Source organism: Pithys albifrons, chromosome 5 (genome assembly GCF_047495875.1).
Source record: "Pithys albifrons albifrons isolate INPA30051 chromosome 5, PitAlb_v1, whole genome shotgun sequence".
NCBI classification, from domain to species: domain Eukaryota; kingdom Metazoa; phylum Chordata; class Aves; order Passeriformes; family Thamnophilidae; genus Pithys; species Pithys albifrons.
Window position 1 is genome coordinate 21806923 of NC_092462.1, and position 23669 is coordinate 21830591.

Here is a 23669-nt window from a genome sequence, read left to right on the forward strand (position 1 = left end):
GGAGGGCTGATAATTACATAAGAAGTCATGCTAAGATTTGCTATTTCAGTTTATCTGGCCTCTTCCTTATCTCAAGTGCAGGACTAGCAGTTCCCATTCTGAGTATCCGTAATCAAAATATAACGTCTTTTCCTGGAATCCATTGCATGAAGTAATATGCTATTTTATAGTGCCTCTTTTCCATATGCTGTTCTTTCTGGCAAATCCTTCCAGCTAGGTGCTGCTGGAGTGGCTATATTGGTATCACAGGAGTTGGTGTTGGCTCCACAAGCAAAACCATAGGGTGGGTAAAAGAGGGTCTTTTACCACTGGGGAAAAGGACTTGTGTTTGAGCAGACTGTCGGACATTGTCATTGCCTCCACCCTGCTGCTGCCATCCCTATTGAGGAAAAGTGTTTTACACAGAAAATGCACCTAAAAACCCCCTTTCTGTCAGTAACTTCAGCTCCTGTAAGTGATGCACCCTGTGTGCTTTCATGCTGCCATAACACAAAATGCACCCACCTATGTATCAGGGGGCTGTCTGCAAAGGCAGCCTGGGGCAGGCAGACAGGACCTTGAATTTTGTTGCTTCCCTTTAACTTAAAGGGTATTTAAGGTGTTTTTTTCAATTCTTTCTGATTAATTTAGCTATGTCCCACTGAGCCTTTCTCTACACAAAGTTCATCACAGATATCTCCATACCTTCTGCAGAGTTTTTTTTTCTTTCTTTTTCTTTTTTTTTTTTCCCAGAAGTTCCACTAGCAGCAAAGGGGGGAAGCAGTGAAAGCAAGGAGGGTGGTTTATAGATAATGGACAAGGGAAGCTGTAAGGCCCTTTAGTGGCATTATCCTGGGAAAAGTCACATATGTTACTGCAATTTGCAGCAGTGATATCTTTTAAAAATATAACCATTTATTCTCATGCTGCTCTAAAGCACTCAGAGGAAACAAGCCCATTAAAAATGAGGCAGTGGCCTGCAGCTCCTGGAATGTCCTGTGCCACATGCCACAAGGGTGCTCTTGGATTTCAGGTGTGCAGAGGCTATATCCAGCTCCCGGGCACTGGGGTGAATGGAAACACTTCTGATTGCATTAATAGCACAGGGCTAGACTCCAGCTGTCTAAATGCAAGCAATAGGTTGAGACTCTGGGGAGAAACCAGAAATGTTGGCTGTTGTATTACACATGAACAGTGTTAGAATTTAAAAAAAAAGTGTACAAAAGGTCTCTCTATTTTTATATAGCAGAGTGAAAGTATTAGGTATCTGTGGCAATATTTAGTCCCGAGGAAAATGAAATTGAATCCAAGTGACATAATGAGAAAGTGTCTGGCAAAGTCTGGTCCAGGGGAAAAGTAGCAGGGATCATTGCCTTCTAAAATTTAATTTTTTAAGATGAATATGCAATGGAATTGAAAGCCATGTTATAGCTAAAAGCTATTGTATAGTAAAAGCACACTGTTTGGGGGGGAGAGACAGAGGTGTTGGTATTTTAGAGCAGGAAATACGTGGACCAACAAGTGAGAGAGAAAATTTTAGTGTAGTGGGCTGAAACTTGGAAGACGCACAGAAGAGAGCTGTGAGCAGGAAGACAGTAGGGAAGAAGAGCAGAATAAAGAAGGGCAGGATGAAAACTGCCTAAAACTGGCACAGCAGGGTAACTTGGAAAATAATTCACAGTTGGTGTCAGTTCTTGAGCCTTTCTTTCAGACACTCTTCTGCTCAGCTTTGCCATCATGGCAGGTGTCTCAAGTTAACATCAGTTAACACCAGGGTGATTTTCCTTCCCCTTATAAATTGGGGCTGGGAGGGGACTGCTGCAAAGAAGATATTTGAAGAAAGAGCTCTGAGATAGGTAACATTTGTTTGTTGTTTTTTTCTCTGAGATCCTACAAGAAAGAAAAAATGGAATATGTCAGTGTGAACAAAATAAGATGCATCAAGTAAGAAATCCTTCAAATACACTGCAAAGAAAGATTCAAAAAAACAGGTAAATTTGAAGGGGCAGATAATGTGATTGTAGACATTATCTCTGCAGTAGGCAGCAATCTAAGGATGTCTTTGCCAGTGTGGCATTCAAATTTTACCATGGACTGGTGGTTGTTACAGCCACACTGCCCTGGCAGGCCCTCAGTGATGACCCAATGCAGGCCATATGGGGAGCTTGTGGGGCACAGGAGCCTCTGTTGTTCTCCTGCTTACAGAGGCTGTGGTTGGTGGTGCACTTCACTCCTTTCTCCTCCCAGCTTAGAATTATCTCCTTGAGGCTGAGGAAAAACAGAGATAAGAGGTTCCAAGACCATTTTTCCAGGAGAAAATCTTCAATACGCATCTGCTTTTGAGCCCCTTTTCTGTTGTACTAGGGGCATCTACAGCATTGCTCAGCTGCTTTTATTGGTGTGGGCTATACTGAACAGGTGCAGTGCTTTTTTCAATCTCAGATATTCATAAGCCACAACTATGAAGCCTGGAAAAAATCTGTAGCACTGTTTTCCTCTCTGTCTTCAGCCCTTGGTACTTTGCTACACCTCGGCATTATTAATTTATATCTGCACTCAGATATGCTTGGTGTTTGCTAGCAGGTGAAAATAAGATATCTTCAGTTACTGGAGCTGCAGGTGATAGGTGAGTTGAATTTCTTCTGCAAAATCACTGGTCATGATAACTTTTTATGCAGGTAGCAACAAGTACAGAACAAGGGAGTTTATCAAGAGAAGAGCTATGTGCTCACTGAGGAGCAATTGAGCTTCTGAAACCAAATATTTTTGAAGTGGTGTTTGTCTCTCTATTCCTACTTTCATCTGTTCTGACCTGCAGGAGAACCCTAAATGCAAAGTGAGCAGAAGAAAGAAAAAGTGCAAATCAAACTGGTAGTTCTCTTCTGTGGTCTTTCAAGATTCATCTCCTTTTTTTTTTTTTAATAAAAATTGCCAGAACCATTTTATTTCCTGTTAAAATGGAAACATTGCTCCAAATGTCCCTCCAGAATCCCATCTGTTACCTAAAGCTGAGATGGAGGAACTCGAGGTCAAAGCATGAGTTCAGCTTCCTGTGAGAAAGCAGAGCTGAGATTCATTAAACATGTTCAAGCTTTCTTTTAAATGGATTGTTTGCCTCCTAGTTCTCATTAAATACTTCTAAAGGAAGTATTTACATATTAAAATACATTCTTTCTTGGTTTCTGTGCTTTCTCACTGAAGGTAACAGTAAACTACATCTATGGCTTGGCAGTTATCACTTTTTTCATTTTTAGTTTTGCTATTTTTTAATGCTTTCCTAAGCATAGCCAAATTTTGAAAAGCTGCAGCATAACAAAGCAAACTGATGGAAAGGGATCTCTGGGTGTAGCAGAGTAAAGGGGGTGAGCAAGAGTGTGACAGAAAATCCAGCCTTTTCTGCCCTAATGGGAAAAAAAACCAAAACAAAGACCCAAAAAAACAATAAAACAACAAAGTTGAAAAATCTCTTCAGAACAGTTTTCAGTGTTAAATAATTTTGTGTAAAAATGGAATGAAAGAAAAAAAATAGTTCTGTGGCCAATTCTGTGTCCAGCTCTGATCCTGGTCCATGAAATCTTAGCCCCCTTTGAGTTGGATCAGGAGCAAATTGAGAGACAGTCTTAAAATGTTGATGGTCTTGCATGATTCAAGCAGCTGAATTGAGCTGCCTGGTTACATTTTTGCAATATATTATATACAGCACTGAATACTCAAAGGCTATTTGCCTAATGGAAAAGAAAATGGAGAACACATGAGCCAGATTAATAGAGGGAAAATTGGACTGTTTTTCTTTTTTTCTACTGGCATGGTTTCACCTACTTTGATGGAGTTATTAATGATTTATGTTGCTGTGCAACATATATAGCTAGCAGAGTAGGACTAAGGTGAAGGAAAAATGGGCACTTCAAGTGTATGGGACAGTTTGGGGAGGTGAGATGAAGAAAAACAAGAGGGAAATTCATTAAAAATGTGCCTAAAGTTCACTTTTCTATTCAATAAGCAAGAGATAAGCAGGTACTACAGCATCCCCTTTTCCTTTCTCTGCTTGTCTGACAGGGGAGACCCTAGAATCTCTCCAGGGCATGTGGCTGCCAAAGAGGAGCTGTACATTGCAGGGAAAGGAGCTCTCTGGAGGGAGGCATTTCTTTTGCTTAAAAGGCAGAAGTGGAAAAGCTACATTGAACCTTTTAGCTTTGGTTTGCTCAGCTATGGAAAAAGACAGAGCTTGACTTATGGGTTGTTAATTGCCATTGATGGGTAAACAGAAAAGAACCCAATCTTGCTGAGATATTTGTAATTTTTTTTCCAGTTCATTTGAACTGGAAATCAGTGAGACTCAATAAATAGAAAGCCATGAGGTTATCATTCACAGAGCCACTTTTCCTAGTAGAACTGTGCTTTAAATCAGCAGAACTGTCAACCCTTTGACACGGCCAGGCTGTAAATACTCAGTCATCGCTTCATTTGGGGTGCAGGGGAGTGGTGAGAAAGGAACGACCAAAAGCTTTCCCAGAAATATGCTGCCCTAAGGATTCATTTGTTACATAGAGGCTGTGCCAGTGCATTGCTCTGCCAGCCTTGTACCTCTATTGAAATGTCTCTGCTGATTTATTCTCAGTATCTGCATTCCTATGTGTGAGTTCTGTACTTTTCTCCATTTGACTTTGGTATCTGTAACCAAGGCTGAATTTATAGGATTCTGTGTGCAACAGTGCATGGCAAATTCAACTTTATTCTTTTCCTTTTCCAGTTAGTCTCAGTGCTGTTCTGTTATGCTTTGAAATCATGTTGGGTTTTTTTGGTATTTTGCTTTAAAAAAAAGAAAAGAAAAAAAAAGAGAGTTTTAAAAACTTTATCCGCTGTCTGTAACTCTGCAGGAATTAGTCTGGGTATGGGCCTTTTGCAATGCATGTGGCTGGTCCTATTTGTTTGAGTTTGTATCTGAGGATTAAGAGATTTGGGAAAACTCTTTCTTTCTTTCTTTCATGATCCTCTCAGTTGCTTTGACTGGTTTTATGCCTGCCCAAAGGGGGGAAATGGAAACAAAGATGTGTAACTCTTTACACCATGCCCCTCACAGCCAGCAAAACCTTCCACTTGTCACTTGGCAGGAAACAGCAGGATTCCTCTATGACAGACTTGCACTCATTCCATGTTTTTCCCAGCTGTAATTTTAGATTCAATATTGTAATGTTGATGTTGAGTACTCCACATCAACTGAAAAGCCTGACTCCATTTATTTTTTCCACCTTGCCATTGTACAAGTGCTAAATAGGAATAGCTGTGTCAGGAAACACAGTTGTGTATCTGCTGCTAAAAGTGGCCACTGTTAAATTCATTATAGCTGCTTTTTCAAACTAATAAAATCAGAAGTTTCTAGTTTTATGCTCATCCTACATTCACAGTCAGAAGTCCATTTTGTATACTGAAGATTAGTATAAACCACTGCTTGTATCTCCAGTGTTTTTTATTAGCAGAGGCTATTATGGTTTTACAGAAAACATACTCAACTTGGAACTTGCATGCTACTGTATCTAAGGCTGTGATTTGTTTTTTCTGCAAGTAAACCTTCTTGTACAAACATCCTGTTACCAGGTTGCTGGGAAAGGCAAATACCTGTCTCAGTAAGGGTTTGTGCTTTGTCAGCATATGTGAATTCCTTAAGGTTTGGTCTTCTTCCCTGCTGTCATGATGGCAATGAAGTGGTTTCAGTAGCTATTCTTCATGCAAACGAGAGTCTCTGGCCATGAACTGCAGCTTCACCCAGGGGCACTCCACTCCCAGAGCCACGGGTGGGAGGAGAGGCCCCTTGGGTTGGAGGTGTCTTCTCTACTGGGATATTGGAAAACACTAGGTGTCATCAGTGAGGTTTCTTTTTCGAGTTGTAACATGCATTTGAAAACACTCAGCCAATGCTGTTGGCAAATTGGCTGCCCAGGATCTTGGTGCATCTTTATAGGAAAGCCAGGAAGAATCCCTGAAATCCCCATCTCAGACAAGTCTAGCCAAGACTTCAGGTTGTCCAGTAAAAATAGTGTCAGGATTAGGCTTGATTTTTAAGTGCATAGAAGGCTATTTTTTAAAGCCTACTTTTATGAAGAATGAAAACATTATTAAAATACCAAGTGAAATAGAAATTTTCCTTTATTTGTGTTTTAGATATCAGATCTTATTGAGAATTTTTTTCTCTTCTCTCTGTTGTTCTTTCTTTCTGCACAAATCTCTTTCTGTTGCAGTACTGTCTCTAAAATAAAATAGGAATTACTATCTTGTTCAGAGAGGCTGTTTTCTGTCACTGGAATGTGAACAGCAGTGCACGTGGTGCACAGCTCCTTCTCCTGGTCCAAACAATTTTCTGTCCCCAAAGAGGGCAGGGAACTCACTAAGAAAAATATTTAAAAGTTAAACAAAAAAAATTCTCAAACATAAAAATTGCAAGGAGAACAGAGATAAATGTAAGAGGCTGAAGATGCCCCAACAATATTTAAAGAGGTTAAAACTTCTCAGGCAGCACAAAAGATCTCCTTTTGCCTCTGCTATGACTTCACTGTCCTCTTCTGAGTCCACCAAAGCCCAGACAATATGAGTCTTCTTTTGACCACAGGGAGGTTGCCCCTTTTTTCATTCTAGACAATCATCCTTTCTCTTTTTCTCTCCCTCCTGGTCATTTCCAGTGCCAGTTACGATGATGGACGTGGCAGCCAGAAAGAGACAAATTCCAAAAAGAGAAAAGTAATTTTATCTATTTTCCACTTCTTTTCCTAGACATATGTGTATTATTAATACTAAAGAGAAGAGGGATTTTTTAATATAGTCTAAGTAGCTAGAATTTTTATATTCTTTTTTGGAGATTTACTCTCTGAGCTGCTAGGAATGAGGGAGTTTCATCTTTTTGTGTTTAGGGATTAAACTCACCACAGACATTCCAAATTTTCAATTCCTGTCTTGCAGGTGACAGCTGTAATGGCACTAGAGACTTGCAAATCCTGGCCACCAGAGAGCCTAGCCATAATTTACGTAAAAAAATGTAAATAATAAATTTAGGTTTAAATCATAAACCTCTATTAACATCACATTTCATAAAAGGGCATGCGTTCTGGGCAGATGAAAACCCTTTTGTCTCCCTTGCCAGCTCTGGCAATATCTCAGATCCCTGCTATAAAAGAAGTGTGGCTCAAGGAGTAGCATCTATAAACCCAAGACGTATATTTAACATAAAATCTAATTTATTGTCTATGAAATTAAAGCAGATTCTCTTTACAGAGTTTAGAAAGTAGATGTATGGCCAAGTCCAGATCTGCACAGCTACTGGTGTGAATCCTGGATTAGACAGCAAGAATACACTTATCCCTTGGAAACAAACAAACAAACAAAACCAAAAAACAATAAAGCAAAGCCATTCAGGAAATTGTGGTGCTTGATACATTAGCTGTAAGCAGAGAGAATGCTGCCATAAACAGAAATTGGCAAAATACAGTTTAAAGAGTTGCAAATGATAAAATAGCTTTCTATTACCGTTAAGTGGAGAGTTTTTGATTCAATCCAGTTAGAAAAAGGATTGCCACCTAGTGCTAGCTGGCCTGATCCTGTGTCATGCTCTGCAGTCAGTGTCTGGTTTCTGTTGCTACTTCCTAACTGAAGTGGTTTCTAAACAGCAGTTTTTCATTAAATCATAGGAACATCAAGGTTGGAGACCTTGAAGATCATCAAGTCCAACCATCCACCCAGCACTATCACTGTAACCCCGAAAGCACTAAACCATCACCCAGCACCAAATCCAAACTCCTCTTAACCACCTCCCAGGATGGTGACTCCACAACCTCCCTGGGCAACCTATCTCAATGCTTAACCACACTAAGAATAATAATAAAAAAAAAATTAATATCTTCCCATCTGATGAACAGATTTTTGTCCATAATCTGCTTCACTTTCCCAGACCGAATGACCCTAGGCAGTAATTCTCAGCCACATGCACTACTGAGCACTGTCTCTGCTTCACAAAGCCAGAGGGCAGGTGGGCATGTGCTTCTCAAGATTCTGAAGATGACTGCAAATAAACAGCGAGTAAATTTAAGGCAGGCAGTGCTTCTGGAGAAGGGATTGAAAAAAATTACACTTTACATTTTATCCTCTGTTGTAGAGCTTGCCATTTTTTCAGTTCCTTGCCCATACCTTTGCCTCTGGTTCAGCTCTCAAAATAGTCCTTAACTAACAATGGCCCTTTCGAAGCCCTATTAAAAAACAAGAGACATACAAAAAGTGTTGTGGACCTATGGGATGCATTAGCTCAGCCTTTTCTCAGTTGCTTTTTTCTCCTTTAAATTCAGCTGGAATAAACTTAATTTTTATTTCTACTGTTATGAGCTTTCTATCTACAGGGTTGACAGGATTGTCTCTCACCTACCTCAGCTGGAGAGCAACAAGAAAATGTAGTGAATTCAAAAAATTCACCTACAACCCCAGTGATGTCTTCTCCTCCACCCCTACATTCACCACACAGGTAAGAAGCTTGGTTCTTGATTCTGATCTGCTTCCCCATCTTCAGTCTGTTTCCCTTTCCCTCCCTATTCTGCTTCCTCTAGCATTTAAAAACAAAATTCAAAAAGCTAAAAGCACTATGCCATGATCCTTCTTTCTTGCCATTTTTCTAGTAAGCAATCCCTGCTTCTAAAGTGGGAAGTGTTTGTGTTCAGTCCTTTGCTGCTTGTTCCTTCTGAGATATGCAGCAGTTGTTCCTTTAGGGGTAGCTTTACTCATCTGCAGAGCGAAGAGAGCAGTTAGCACCTTTAAAGGTGCTCAAGATCCACTTTTTGAGGAATGCTTGTGGGAATAGGAAGGATTTTGTTCAATCTTTTTTTTAACCAGATGGACGTTTTTCACCACGGGGACTCGTGGCGAGACCTTGGAAAAAGAACATTGTTCTCTGGAAGAGGGTTCATAACTTAATGTCAGCAGAGTAATTCCATCCTATCCCCTTCACATCTTAGAGCAAATCGTTTTTTCCTTGCTTTTACTTTACTCTAAGCCTTGTGGGATTTATGGACATACATGTACATGGCCAAAACACAGATTTGAGTGGAAGTGAAAGATAAGGACAAGCAAAGAAATAGACACTGAGAGACTATGAGATGCTTTTTAAAGCACGAAGGGTCTCCGGCTATCTTTCCATTAAACCTCTTTCGTCACTGGATGGTCTATTATTAGAATAAGAGTACACAAAGTTTTCTGTGTCCATTACATAAAGGCTGCTAATAAATCTTGTTTGGTTCTTTGCTGGCCTATGCCATTTCTCAGCAAAGTAGTTTTGTTATTGCCATGGTGGTTGTTGACTGGGTCCCTGGCAGTCTATAGTGGGAGTTACAGGGAGTCTATAGAGAATGTTGCCCCTCTGATGTGGGATCTTTTGGCATTTGCTGTGTAGTTCTGTCCAAATGAACATGTAAGCAGCAAATGGAGACTCACACCCCCTGCCTACGCAGGAGCTTAGATCAAGAAGCAAAACTACCCCCTGTTTGTATATAAATAGAGTTGTATATAAAATCTCAACACCATTAGCTTACACAAATTGTGTATGCCAATCATTCTAAAAATTCTTTCCAAGCAAGCAAATCCTCTATAAATTTAAGAGATAATTAAATACATGTCTTTCAGTCACTTTACACCTTTGGTAACCTCATCATAACATGCCAGTGGTCTGCCAAAATCCATGACTCCATTTGTAAATTTTAGCTGTTCCAGGAAGTTTGTGCACCTGATGCAATGTTACTTTTATTAAAACTACTGCTTGTTTTAGTTCTTCCCTTTAATTTATCTAGGATCAAGATAGGTTTGTAGCCATTGGAATAATGCTGTATGTGAAGAATGATAACTACTTGAATGATACATCCTGTATCTGGAGAAAACTATACTTTCCAAAAATATGGGGAAGAGCAAAAAGCCATAAATTATTCCTAATATTTTAAATGTTTTGAGGATAAAAGATTATATTCAGTATCACAATATTTTAAGACAAATTGATAATGTAAAATTATTAATGGATTTTCCTTAAATTTTATTTCTCTTGCAGCAAGGCAACTTGTGTTTCACAGTGCTGTTCACTACTTTCCTATTCTGCTCATACCACACAGTCTTTTGTAAACAGACCAAAAGCATCCAGAAGCATCAGTGAGGTTGCCTTGTCCCAGCTGCTCTGAAGTTTGGTCCAAAATTTCAGGCTTGCAAGGCTGTCAACACCCAGCCTTAATTTATTCCACCCTCTCACTTGGTTAGGAATACCCCCTAAGGTCATTTATCATCAAAAAGAAGAAAACAGATCTTTTGCATTAGCAAAGCCAATGGGGCATCTAATACTTTCTGTTTCAAGACATACCCTGAATAACTGTGCAAGAAGCCATCCTACAGAGCCATACATCCCTTCTCAACACTGTTACAAGTTTGTGTATTTCTTTGAAATGTCCAGTTAAAAAAGTTTTTACCAACCCTTTTTTGGAGTTTTTTTTTTGGGGCGGGTTTTTTGGTAGCCATCCCCATTTCCTGCAGTTTGTTTTATAGCTTCCCAGACAGTCCTAGATCTGATGCTTTCCTGAAGTTCTCAGAGATAAAGTCTGTTTCATCTCTGTGGTCTAACAAAGGGACTCTTGTGCCCAGGAGATATATGGAGTGAGTCTGACAGCACCTGATTTTTTGCCAGTGTGCTTCTTTTTCTCCTGTCTTTCATTCACATCTGTGTCTACCTCCATCATATGAAAAGCTTGTTTACAGTCCTACATATTTCTGGGCTTGCAATAACTATGGCTGTTAAGATCACCATTTTCCCCAGGCATTTGCTCTTAAGTCAGACCTTACTAATGACGTCTCAAGCAACGGACTATGATGCCTGCCTGCTAGAGATGTCTGCAACTTTGGCAGTCATGGTTTGGTGTGCCCACCTTGTTTCAGCCCCACTAGCTGGCTGTTGTGATAACAGCTGTCCCTGGTGATGTGGGGACCTGCCCCAGCCCCTGGATTGGTTGTGCACATAACACAGGGATCAATGCATTCCTGACAAAGCCGATTTCCTAGGAAATCATCGGTCAGGTCAGACAGAACACTATGCAGATGAACTGCCCAAATTGTTGCGAAGATCAGTGGAACATGCTGGAGGAAGTTATGCAAAAGTCTAGCTAGACAGACCCAAAACAAGAAAAAACATAAGCCCACGCCTTCTGTCTGGTGATCCTGATGACTGAAGAACAGTGGAAACGTTTATTTGCCAAAAAAGAGCTTCCCTACTCCTTACAAGGAGCTGTGTATATTCATCCCTGTCTTTATGGTCCTCTTAAGGACTTGCATCTCCAGCGACAGGATGAAAAGCTGGTCAAAATTCGTCACTGGAATGAAATGTGAGCTTCCTGCCATCACTCATCCTTTGCCTCTTCCTTTTTCTTTGAATAGATAAGGAGGTGGTTCTCTCCAGAAGGGTTTGTTTGCTTTATGAGGCATTTCAAGCCGAATGCCCGAGGCTGTAAGGTTAACACTGCAGGACAGGGTGTATTGTTTCTCGGCAGTCAAGTTCTGATTTGTGCAAGAAGGAAAAAAGTAATTTCTCATGCTGTTTTCCCTCTCATAAATAGAGCTGGATAGGAGCATTTTTTTGCAAAGATTTTGGTGAGACATGGAAAATGTGCTCTCGCAATTTGCAATCAGCCCTTCTCATGTTTGTTTTTTTTTTTCTTCTAACCAGCTATTTTGAAGTAAGTCTGATTAGCCTGTTCCTAGCATATATTTTGGCTTATGGCAGTGTAAAGTGTTTTATGGTGTGTATGTACTGCATACATGATGTATTACTTTCTTAAATCTATTACCAATTTTTTTTTCTTTAGCACTTCCTGTAGGTTAAACAGAGATAACTGAATCTGGATGTGAATTTTCTGGGTGGAGAGAGAAGGAAAAGAGGAGGTGGAAGGATCAGCAAATTGTTTTGCAAAGAGCCTCTGGGCTGGAGCCATACTTTTGTTTGAAAACTTAGATATATACCCAGTGACTGCTAATGTTAAAAATAACAAAATGTCAATAATCTATGAGAACGCCTAAGTTATAGGTCATGCAGCTACTAATGAAAAGCTCCTATGGCTTCTAAGTGTCCTTTGCCACATGTTTGTTTCATATCTCAGTTCACATGGTTTGTGGGGTGAGGGAAGCCAGCGCATAGAAGCTAATCTGGTAATTCTTGTATGCGTCTTTGTCTTCACAGAAAATCCTCATGGTCCACTGGCTAGTCCAGTGAGAAACAAAAGCTGAGGTTAGGTGAGCATTGCTGGTCTGTTAGAAGAGGACTTGGAGCAGGCTGGGGTGGGAAAAGGAGAGCAACCTGCCTTGGGGAGGAACAGGGTCCATGCTTAGGATCTGGGTCATGCCCCATGCAGTGAAACTTTTCAAGGAGATTTTTCCCTGCTGGGCTAGGAGTGGTGGAAACCCTGCTCATAAAAGAGAAGTGGAAATACTTTTTATAGCTGCTTGCACTTGCACTTCTCCGGATTATTCAGATATTGCAATGATTAATGCAGTAACACTTGCAAGTTACTCAGCTACTACAGTGTTGCAAGCTATATGAGGTAATACAGAAATATTTCGTTCATTTCCAGGGACCAGCTCGCTGGCAGTTTTCCAGCAGCACTGTAAACTTGTAAAACTGATGGATCAGTTTCCCAAGGGTCTTTATTACCAAGACTTCTGACTTCTCAGCAACTGGAACAGCCTTGTAAACTATTCAGACCATGCAAGATGCTTAAAATAAGTTTGCAATTAGTGTTCCTGAGGGGTTTGTGCTGGGCTTCTTTTCCCAAAGACTCTTTTCTGTCATATTTAGCACTGGAGAACTGGATGTAACTCTCCTGGGGCTTATTTCTGTCAATAGGAAAGGGGCACTTTAAAATGAAATTCAGTGCTACTGCTCCCTTCCTCAAAGGCAAAAAACAGTGCACTGAGTGTAAGTTATGTCTCCAGTTCGTTTAAAAAATTCCAAACTTTGGGTTGACTTGGATCTGCTTCCAATGAGGCTTAGCACAAGTATGTGTGTAACTGAGTTTCAAACACAGCTCTACTCATGTATTAAACTCTATGAAACACCATTGCTTTGACTTTTGTCATGTAAAATCTGAACTGGTGTGTGCCTCCTATCTCTTTCAGCTGTTCTACTTTGACATCCCTGTCTCTCTGTGTCGTTAAGGCAGCCAGTTCCTGAGTGAAGCTGTCTTCTCTTTGCTGACACAAGGAGTACAGACCAGGAGCATCATTATTACAATGTGATATTGGATTAATATTTCATTTTTTTAAAGGCTGTCTTTAGAGCGATTATGGTTTTGAAAGCCAAAACAATATTTAGACATATAGTGATTACCTAGGTGAACCCATAACACATATATATATATATATATATATATATGACACAAGTCTACAGTGGTAAGATTTTGCTTTTCATCATAAAGGAAAAGAAAAAAAATGCCACACTTCTGGATGATAAACCTTGTGAGCTGTGCCCTTCCCCTTCAGTTTCAGGCAAATAAAACTAAAAGGGAAGCAGAAGAGCCACTTTGTTCCCCAGCCCTGCCCCCGGGTGTATAAATAGCAGGCGTCTCTGTGCCCCAGTGGCTGCTGGAGTTCCACTCATTCCAGAGATCTTTGGCCACCCTCTTATCAAAACAGAAAGGCTGACTTCACTCCCGCTCTCCCCTGATTGATTTCATGTTGGAAACAGGTAACACGACAGCTTCCATTGTCCTTGAATTAGCCACCTACTTCCAGAGGTCAAACAAACAGGCTGAAGGTCCCAAAACTCACTTCAGATAATTGCTGCCAAAATTCCTTCTCCACAAAATAAGCAGGGGCTGGAGCAGTCCTGGGTGACAAATGTTCTCCAGAGAGAGGGACAGAAACCATCCCGGGCAGGCTAACAAGGGGTATCGAGCTACAGGGCTGGGGAAGAGGCGAAATGTGAGACAAAGTCCAACAGCAATTTTAAACTTAGGACCTGGAGCCACAGAAATTTCTACTTGATTTTAATAGGCTTTGAAATCTTGGTCAAGCTGAGGTGGAGCTGAGCAGTAGCTTAGGACATGGCTGTCAGATCCAATCCTGGAGCTCTGGAGGTTGTTTTACACTGGGCACCAGCATGGCCCTTCACTTGCTGAAAGTTTTCTGGCATCAGCATTTCCTACCAGCTTTCTGCTTTTGTATTTTTAGAAATAATATGAGTTTAAAGGCAGTAAGTGGTGGCTAAAACTTTACACTCTTCTCCCACTCATTTTCACTGTTTTTCCTTCCACCGCTTCCCTAGCTGTTGTTTTAACTACTCTCTCATACATTTTTCTGTCACGTAGCACAGACACTGCAGCTACTGCTGTGCAATCTGTGTCATGCATTTAGCATGTACACTGTGCCTAAGGTGATTGATGTCACCCTGCTGTCACTCTCATCTTTTCTTTAAAATGAAAGCTTAGAGAAAGAGAGGATTGTATTGCTGTGCTTTGGAGGGCTGGCCTCATAAAAAGTGCAGGGCTGTGCCCAGCTAATACATTGCAGGCACTTCATGTTCCTCCAAAGTACTGTCAGCTCCTGTTTAGCCCTAGATTGATTAATTTGACATGTCCCACCTGTAGCTGCATAGATGCTGTGGACTGCAGAGGCATGTAAAACCAATTGCATTAGGTCCTGCCTCACTTGCAGTTGTTTATATATAGTTGTCCTCTGCAAGAAATGGTTGATATGTTTCTCCATATGTGGGTATAATAAATAAACTCTTAGAGAACAACCCAGATATCCACAGTTTTGATTTATCTATGTTAAGGCAATCACCCTGCTGATAGAAAGGATGGCTGAGAAATACCTGCCTTTCAATGACAGCTTTTTCTTTCTTTTCTTCTTTCCTTAAATTGTGTAAGAGAGTATTTTACCCTTGCTTTAACATCCTCGAACAAAACCCTAAACTACTGCTTTTCCCATCTTTCTTTTTTTCCTATCCTGTTTTGAAACAAACAGGGCATTGAGAAACTTGAACTAGTTGAAGATGTCCTTGTTCATTGTAGGGAGGTTGGATTAGATGACCTTTCAAGGTCCATTCCAACCAAAACCAGTCTATGATTCTATGACACTGCTAAGGTTTCTACTTCTGCTGCCTTGCACACATTGGGTTGATAATGTTCTGTGTCTAAGATATCATGAAACATCTCTGTGTTTTAATACTGTCTCTCTCTCTCTCTTTCCATCTTCACTCAGACCTGTGAGTGGCCTTTGGCTCCTGCTGGCTCTGCTCTGAACATCTCTACAGACTGTGCTTGCAGCACTTCTGCACTTTCCTCTCAGCATGGCTTCTTGGGCTCGCCAAAAGCAGTTTGTGTCAGACTAACCTCACAGCTGTCTTCATCACTGAGATTATAAACAAAAGGAATGTGTCAGATCCCATTTATCTGGGCTTTAGGACAGCATCTGATGTCCTGCTTCAATCCTTATGCCGTTCAAGGTCATCGTTTTTATGAGCAAGAAGACTGTAGCATATAATACTGCAACAAAAAGTACCATGAAGAAAGGTAGTTAATGGAGTTTATATGCATTCATGTATATAATTACATAAATATAGAGTTAAAAAATTAAAACATCTTGGAATCTTTTCTGCTTAATTTTTTCATCATTAAACTAGGCACAAAGACGGTAAGTTTGCTGATGACAAAAGCTGGGAGGCCCAATCAGGTGGGAGGAAGATCTGAAAAATGCTATGGGAAGAACAACAATGTGACAAAGTCAAATTCAGAAGCAGAAATAACAAAAGCACACATATGGTTATCAGTTGTCAGTAAGCTGAAAATGGAAGAAAATAGAAAAAATAATCAACTGTGCAATTCCCTAGTACCTTTGGAGCTTCGATATGACTTTGTTTGGAGAGGGAAATGTCATTCTGGGACACGTCAATCAAGATGTTTCCAGTGGAAAAGCTAAATCCATAACAGAAGATGACATCAGTAAGGTGGCCTTAGGACACTATATATGATTTTGATGTCTCATGCCCATGGAAAAATACAAATTTGAGCAGGTGTAAAGAAAGGCTACTGAGATTACCAGGAGTGCCACAATCTTTCTTTACAAATGGAAGGAAGGCAACTTCAACTTGTTCAGTCCAAGAAAATGAAGGTTGACAGGGGATATGGTTTCCCTCTAAAAATACTTAGGAGTCAAACAACAGTGAGGGAGAACTATTTACTATGTGACTAAACTTAGTCTGGAAATGAGATGCAGGTTGTTGGCCATTAAAGCAAACAGAGGCAAGGACAGCCTTCCAATGGGAAAAGCTGGGACCAGAAAAGCACGAGCACTTTTAAGATATAAATTCAATTGAGAAGAAATGCTGTACCACTTTGGGAGGGAATGGCTCTGGCTCAAGCTTGATGACAAATCAGTTTGTGTGACTCCTGGATCCACCCAGTGAGGGCATAGAGAGGTGACAGTTTCTGACTGCCAGGTAGGGATGCAGGATGCTCTTATGTACCTATGGTCCCTTCTGTACCTCTTGCTCATCTTGATTTATGTACAGCATTTCAGTCAAAAATACTGGCACAACGTAGGCTTCATTCTTCTGATGGGGACACCCAGACCTATGGCAGCCAAACTTGCAAAGCCAAGAAGGGGCTGGTGTTTTCACAAATAAATCATTGTAACATAATTCACACATGTTAAAGGTTCACACAAAGGAAGGTGGTGTTGGGAGGAGTCCCTCAGACAGTTTTTCTCACCCTACCAACACAAAGGTTTGGGCTTGGAGTGCCAGGACTGAGGACAAAAGACATCTGATGACTTTCAGATTCCAACTGAATGGTGGGGTGGAGGTGAGAAACAGAACTCCAGCACCTGGAGGTGGGAGAGGTTTTTCCCTGTATGCTGGCATGACTTTTGGGGTTTGGGTAGCTGCAGAAAAAGAGCCACTGCTTGCTAAGCTGGTGACAGCTCTTTTTTCTGGCTCTGCTCTTGGTTTTTCCTCTCCATCTCTGGGCACCCTGAGCTTCAGAGAGAGACAAAGAGAGAGGGGAGAGTCACGGTTGCTTTTGGGACACACTGCAGACCTTTTCTTCCTAGGGACCGACATGGACTGCAAGGAGATTCCTGGGAATTATCGCCACTCCTCCACTCCCAGCTTTTCCTTCTTTTGAACAAGAACAAGAAGAGAGGGAGAGTCTGCTTTTCCCCCACAAAATGGCGTCATCCTGTACTAGGTGAGTGTTCACCCCCTTGTCTCTGCTTCGCTGGGAAAAGACTGAGAATTCACCTCTCAGCCAGCCGAGGTGTGACACTGGCACTGTCCATAAATACAACAGCACCAGAAGGAACCTATCTTGTTGGGGGGTTTTTTGGGTTGTTTTTCTTTTTTTGGTGTTGGGGGAGTAGTTTGCTCTGGTCTGTTTATAGTTATAACTATACATCAATCTATCTATATAGTAGTTAAGAACAGTTATTCTTCTTATATCCATTTTCTAATTAAAGTTCCTTTTTCTTAAATTTAATAAGAAGTCACATGTTTATTGAGGAGGAATCCTCTCATCTTTGGTAAACATTTTGGTTTCCCTCAAACTAAGACAACACATAAATATGCCACTGGTCTGTACAAGTTTGGTTCAAATTCTTAATGTGTATAAATATAAGCTGATCTAGTGACTGTTTCTTTTTTTTTTCCCAATTCTCCTCTGTCAGTAAATATTAGAGGTGTTTTATTTACTGTGGGAATTGCTGTTAGTTTATTTAATATTTTTTGTAGGCAGCAGCTAAAATAAGATCTCCTGGACATGTTCTCAGATTTTACAGCTCTCATGCCTAGTTGGTTTTATTTTTTTTCAGAGAAATATAACTCTAGACATGGTTACAAAGGCCGAGAGAGGTCTCTGCACAGGTTTTTATATGGATTTACTTAAGTTGTTACAAAATTTCGGCCAGTTAAGTCAACACAAAAGGAAAGCTATGTTGATTGTTTTGGTCTTAATTTATTTCCATATGCTTGTAAATGTATTGTTAGACTTGTTGATACACTGGGATGTTACCAGTTTGGACTACGTTCATTTTTGTACTGGTTCAGTTATGGCTGAAGTGACTTGAAAGATTTTGCAGGGTTGTGGTGGCATCTGCTGTGTGCCTATGTCGAATTGCAGAACAGGTCTGTCTTATGAACAGGCTACACTTCTGTGAGCTAGAGGTGCCAGCAGGAATAATGTAGGGTAGCTTCCTGCTCCCCTCCTCTGATGTCTGTCCAAATCCATGTGCCAGGCTGCTTCCAACCTGCCAGGCTCTTCGTGCCACAGCCTGCATCCACTTCCTCCCTTGCTAAGGTAACATATTCCATAGAAGCCTATAGGCGAAGCTGCACCTCTGCTCCCATGACATTAATTAATATAAATAACTCCAAGGATCACTCTGAAAGTTTGGTTGTGTACCTGCCAAACCCTACTAATTGGTATTCATGGTGAATGTCAAACATAGCTCAAAGACATCACTCAGCAAGCCCCTTCAGATGAACTGTAATTAAACCACACCAAGCCACAGATTTCTGCATTAACTGTGCCCTGCCATTAAGGAAAAGGAAATTAAGACAGGCAGCTCTCTTCAAGAGGTAAGATGATTGAAGGCATTACTCCCGTAATGTGCCTGGTTCTGTCAAAAATGGTAAATATGAAGTCTGAGGGTTTTTTCTTTTTCTTGTATTGCTTCATTTGAAGAAGCAGAAAGGGCTATGTCAGGCCAGGGTAGGGTAATCCAGTAGTTAGGAGCTGTGCAGAAATTCGGAAGAACTGGTTTCAATTCTTTGACAGCTGATTCCTCCTATGTATAAATGTTTATTGCCCCTGGTCCCCATCTGTAAAATGAGGCTAATGCTTCACAGTGGGGCTGAGGATGAAGCTGTTCAGGCTGTGATGTGTCGAGAAGCTTCAGATTGGTTTCAGTCCCTAAAATGGGCCATGTTTAATGTGATAAGTATGTAAACTTGAGTTCCTCAAAAGGCTTCTCATGTTTCCTGGAATGAAAAGATTTAGTTGCTGGTTCATTGATTTGGACTCACAAGGAGGAAATGTTTAACCTGTAGCATGGGCTGTGGCAGCCACATAGGTGGTCCTTCTTTTCCCTGAGAAGGAGGGAATAAAACAGACTTTTCTGGTTTAGAACTAGGGATGACCACTCAGTCACTCCAAAGGAATCCAGTAATAACAAACACTTACTTCCTTTGTTTATGCAACTTACCAATATTCTAGATACACTATAAATAAGGAGTATTTTATTAGTAAATATTACTTTTACTTTACAAGGGAAAGCACCAATAAAAAAAAATTAAAGAAGGCTTGATAGGCTAAAAGAAAGAAGCAATCAGTGTACAAAGAAGACCATAAATCAATTTATAACATTAAGAGTTTAATGGCTAACTATCTAAAGTGGGAAGACCAGCACTGCTAAATTTTCAATCTGACAAAAGGCACGGGCTTAAGAACAGTCTTGTTCGCCACCACGGTGAGTGAACTGCAGTCAGACAGAATGACAGCTACAAGAAAACACGCCCGGTGGGAAATCAGGCTGATGAAAAGTGAAGATAGCACAGCCGGAGAGAGAACAGGACCCTAAGAGGAGAGAAAAAAAATGGCGACAAGTAAGAATAAACTTGATCATAGAGGGGTTTTCTGGCCGACAAAACTGACCTGAAGCTAATTGGGTGGGTGTAGCTGCCCAGGTGGCTGGGCTCTGAGCCCCTGGCCAGTCACACTGTGCCCCACCACTGGCTCCTCCTACACAAGGAAGTCTTTGGGCTAACTGGAGTTATTGTGATAGACAGGATGTATGACAGAGGATGTAATTCAGCACTGGGTATCTTTCCAAAACACGGGCAGGAAAAAGAAAAACAGAACAAAACAAACAAAAAACAAAGCCGCCAAACAAACAGAAAAATAAAACTCCTTCTGTGGTACTAGTTCCAGGCCGTTTGGGCTTCAATGTGATCAAAGTGTTAACAGCTTGCCCTGTCAAAAGCTGGCTGCAGCCCCTGCTTCTCAGAAACATAAAGAACATATCTAATTGATCTCTTTTTGGCCACAGAGTTATCTTGGAACTGTAAATAAGCTGTTAGGCTATAGATGATATTCACATTAACCTCTTCAGAGAGAGGGTTACTTTGTGCTGAACACCAGCTATACGCTGAGTGTAAATATTTGTAGTAGCTTTACCTCTGAAAGAAAAGCAAAAGTGAAAGTAGCAGTGCAGTAAAAGCACAGCTCGTAGTTTAATGCCTTAGCACACAAAAAGCTAATATTAGATTAAGTGCTGGTTAATTGAGAATAGTTCTACTGTGCGTTGGTAATATGTTCATAATTTACGGAGCACTTTTTCCATTTACAAGAGCCTTTTTGTACTTCACCACCGCAGGTGATACTCTCTGTCAGTTTTGCAGTGCCCATTATCTGGCACCTAAGGCATTTCATTATCATTTAAACGAGACTTAAGTGCCTGAGTAATTCTGAGATAGTCTGTATCTGCATGGCTAGCTGACTACTGCATTTAATTAATTTCCAGTCTTCTTCCTTGTTAAGAAGGAAAAATGCAAGCTCTGTCTAAAATCTGATGGTGGTGGGAAGAACAGGCAGGCCAGAGTTCTAATTGCTGCTGAGGTTTCTTGCTCAACTTACTATCTCTTATTTCACTATTCAGCTCTAATGAAAAGCTTTCTCTCAAAGAGGAGTATATTTGGAAAGTGACCAAGAATGGCAAGAACTTGAACTAATGAGTTGCCTCTATTTCTATGCCCTGTCTCTGGAGGCAAAGGAAAACAAATTCATTTGTTACAAACTGGATCACAGAGCAGAAAAGTGAGATGAGATTAAAGACAAGACTGCCAGATTTGAACTGGGAGTGGCACTGGCCTGGGTGCAGTGGGTGGGTGTAATGCAGTGGCATGAGGACTCGCTGCGAGTGAAACCTGCTGCAATGCCAACCTCAGAAGTCTCTGCAAGTCCTTCTTTGGTCATGATGAATTAACATAACACTGTCTTGAGATGCTGCATGTGCAGATAGTTTGGGCAAGCTACTCCTCCAACAAGAAAATCTGAAGGCTGGGGGAGAACTGAAGTGGAAAGGATGATTTTCGTTGAACTGGCAAAGTGCAAAATCAAGCACAGTGTGCTCTGGTTCGCTGAGAGCAAATTGCTACCCAAGCAGTCAGCACAGGGACATGGTGACCTTGCAAAGGTCACATGATTCACACTGGGGAGTGGGGTCCTGGAGCTTTTTATACTCTAATAAATAAAACAGCATGCAAGTGACCTAAGGCCCTTGTGACACAATGAAAAATCCCTGTGATGGGGAATTTTTACCTCCATGAATTAAAATCATGTGAGAGTCTGTGAATGTAATGGGGATTTTCCTGATTAGAGATACTTAATAGAAAAACAGCAGACAAAAAAGAGAAAGATTTCTGAAAGAGTGGTTTGGCTGCAGTAGTGAGGGGTTTAGATGCTATTATCTTTGAAATGCTATTTGAAATGCATTTGTCCTAGTCGCAGCAACTGAAAAGACACACAACTCAGTAGGACAATGTTAAAATACCCTTGTTAAGGTTGACGTAACTAGGGCTCAGAAGACAGGACATGCCCTGGTTTCATGCACACTCAGGCACCTAAGGCATGGTCTCCTAACCCAGCATCACCTTCCAGTCTGAGGGCTCCCACTCGGGGTAGCCTGTGAGGGCAATGGGCACAGCAGGGCCAAACGCAGGCTCCCAGCTGACCAAGTGATGAACAAAGCAAGAGTGCAGAGTGGTGGGGCAGGGCCATCCATTATGAGGACTGTGTGTTGTGTTGACTGGTGATAAATAAAAATTTAAAGCTCCCTTCTGCACTGCTCCACAGTAAATCCGTGTTCGAAGAGGGGACTGAAATGACACTGTTAACTCAATGCACATTTCTTTCACAGCTGTTTTTACTTGTAATGGCTTCTGAAGCACATGAAATAAGGCAGAAACCTCAAGCCTCACCTAGTTGTGAGGTGCAGCTGAGCACGACACAGAAGTGCTGTCACCTCATCTTTGCCTTGTTCCTGCCTCTTGCAAAGCGGTGGCAGTGGCTGGCATCGGCAAGCCCAGCAGCACACTCTCCCAGCCAGCCTGCACTGATCAGGCTTGCACATTGTCAAATGGACAGTCCCTGTGTTAAACAGGCATATAACATAATCAGATTAAGCACCATTTTAGAACCTGTTTCAATTCTTGCACCCACTCCTACGGAGAGGCTGTGCCAGAAACCTTCCTTTCCTTCTTGCTGGTGCATCCCGTCTATTTTTTGAGCTGAATTTATCCATGGCTACTCCGTATCTGTTCTTGTGCCAGCGCTTTCTGTTAGCCAGAACAGCTCTTCTGCCTCGCTCCTGTTCCCCACTTTGAAGTACTCAGGGGGCGAGGACGTCCCTGTCAGCCCTCACGTTAATCCACACCTAACTCTGTCTTTCTGTAAGGGCTTCCTGCTCTGCTGCCCCTGCAGCTTCGCCCCCTCCCTGCAGGTGCGCCTTGAGCAAAGAGGGGTGAAAGCGAGAGTTTCCCTATTAAAAAAAAAACCCAAATTCAGTAAAACTGGAGACCGGTGCGCATTGAGCCTCTCCGCCCCTGCCCCGCTCCGGCCCCGTCCCGTGTGTGCCGCGCCGTGCCGGGCAGGGCCGGGCCGTGCCGGGCCAGGGGAGGAGCGGCGGCAGACGGAAGTGAAAACAAGAGCGGGGGCTGGCGCTGCCGCCTCGCAGTCGCGCCCCGGGTGTCTGTGTGTCCTCGCCGCTGCGCTGTGCCGCGCCGCCGGGTCACTGAGTGAGTGCCGCGGGGAAAGAGGGGTGTTGGGCAAATCGCAGTATGCTGGACGCGGTTTGTAAAGTTTCACGGTGCTTATTTTTTCTTTCCGTTTTATTTCTGTGAGCGGGGCACGCAGCCGGTCGCGGCTGCGGAGTGCCCGCCGGCCGTGCCTGTCCCCGGGGCAGCGCCTCGGGGAGCCAGGGCTGCGAACCCTCTGGGCTTCCGTGCCCGGGGCCGAGCGCGCTGCGGTGCCCCAGGGCTGTCGGGCACGGCGCTCTGGTGTGCCCCGGTCGCCAGGCTTTGTGGCGCAGGTGGGGCTGCACGCCGGAGTCCCTCTGCAGTGCCCGGGGCTGGGGCTGTGTCGGCGCCGGCAGCCGCACCAAGCGCTACGTGGGGGGGTTGCCCGGTCCCTGCAGCCTGCGCTGGCCCTGGGGCTCCTCGTCCTGCGGCTCTGTGCAAAGCGGGTGCCGGTGAGTAGGGAGGCTTACGCTGGCACTGCCCCTCAGCCCTTCCCCGGCACAGCCGCCCTGCCCGGGGGGCCGGAGAGCCACCAGTGCCGGGTCCCTGCGTGTGCCCTGGCCGGCAGGACGGCGTTTCTGCCGAGGTTTTGAAATTCCCCCTTCCAGAAGTAGATCCACCGAGCATTTGATCATCTAAAGGAAAGTAGCACAGTTTCACCCTTCGCTGGTTTGTTTGCACAGTGCTCTTCACGTGAAGCGAGGTTGGTGGGTTGCAGTGTTTTCTCGTAGCTGTTGCTCTGACATATTTTAAGAAATTTGTTAAATAAAACTTTGGATGGATCTTCTTTGTCTGCCGTTCCTTCCTGGTGTATCTGTAAGCCTAGAGATGCAGACATGTCAGAATTAAGGGA

The 23669-nt window shown here is 42.3% G+C and overlaps 1 protein-coding gene across 10 annotated transcripts in view; it reads left to right on the plus strand.

Annotated features, from left to right (window-relative positions):
• The first annotated feature begins 17081 nt into the window (after positions 1-17081).
• The window catches only part of PDLIM5 (PDZ and LIM domain 5), a 131078-nt gene continuing 124490 nt past the window's right edge, over positions 17082-23669 (plus strand). For 8 of the 10 annotated variants that reach the window (XM_071555870.1, XM_071555873.1, XM_071555874.1 and 5 more), the window contains exon 1: positions 22729-22816. The gene's annotated coding sequence lies outside the window, so the exon portion shown is untranslated. Of the gene's footprint in view, positions 17217-22728; positions 22888-23669 lie in introns of those variants that run through there. The other 2 variants (XM_071555871.1, XM_071555872.1) reach the window with 2 other exon arrangements.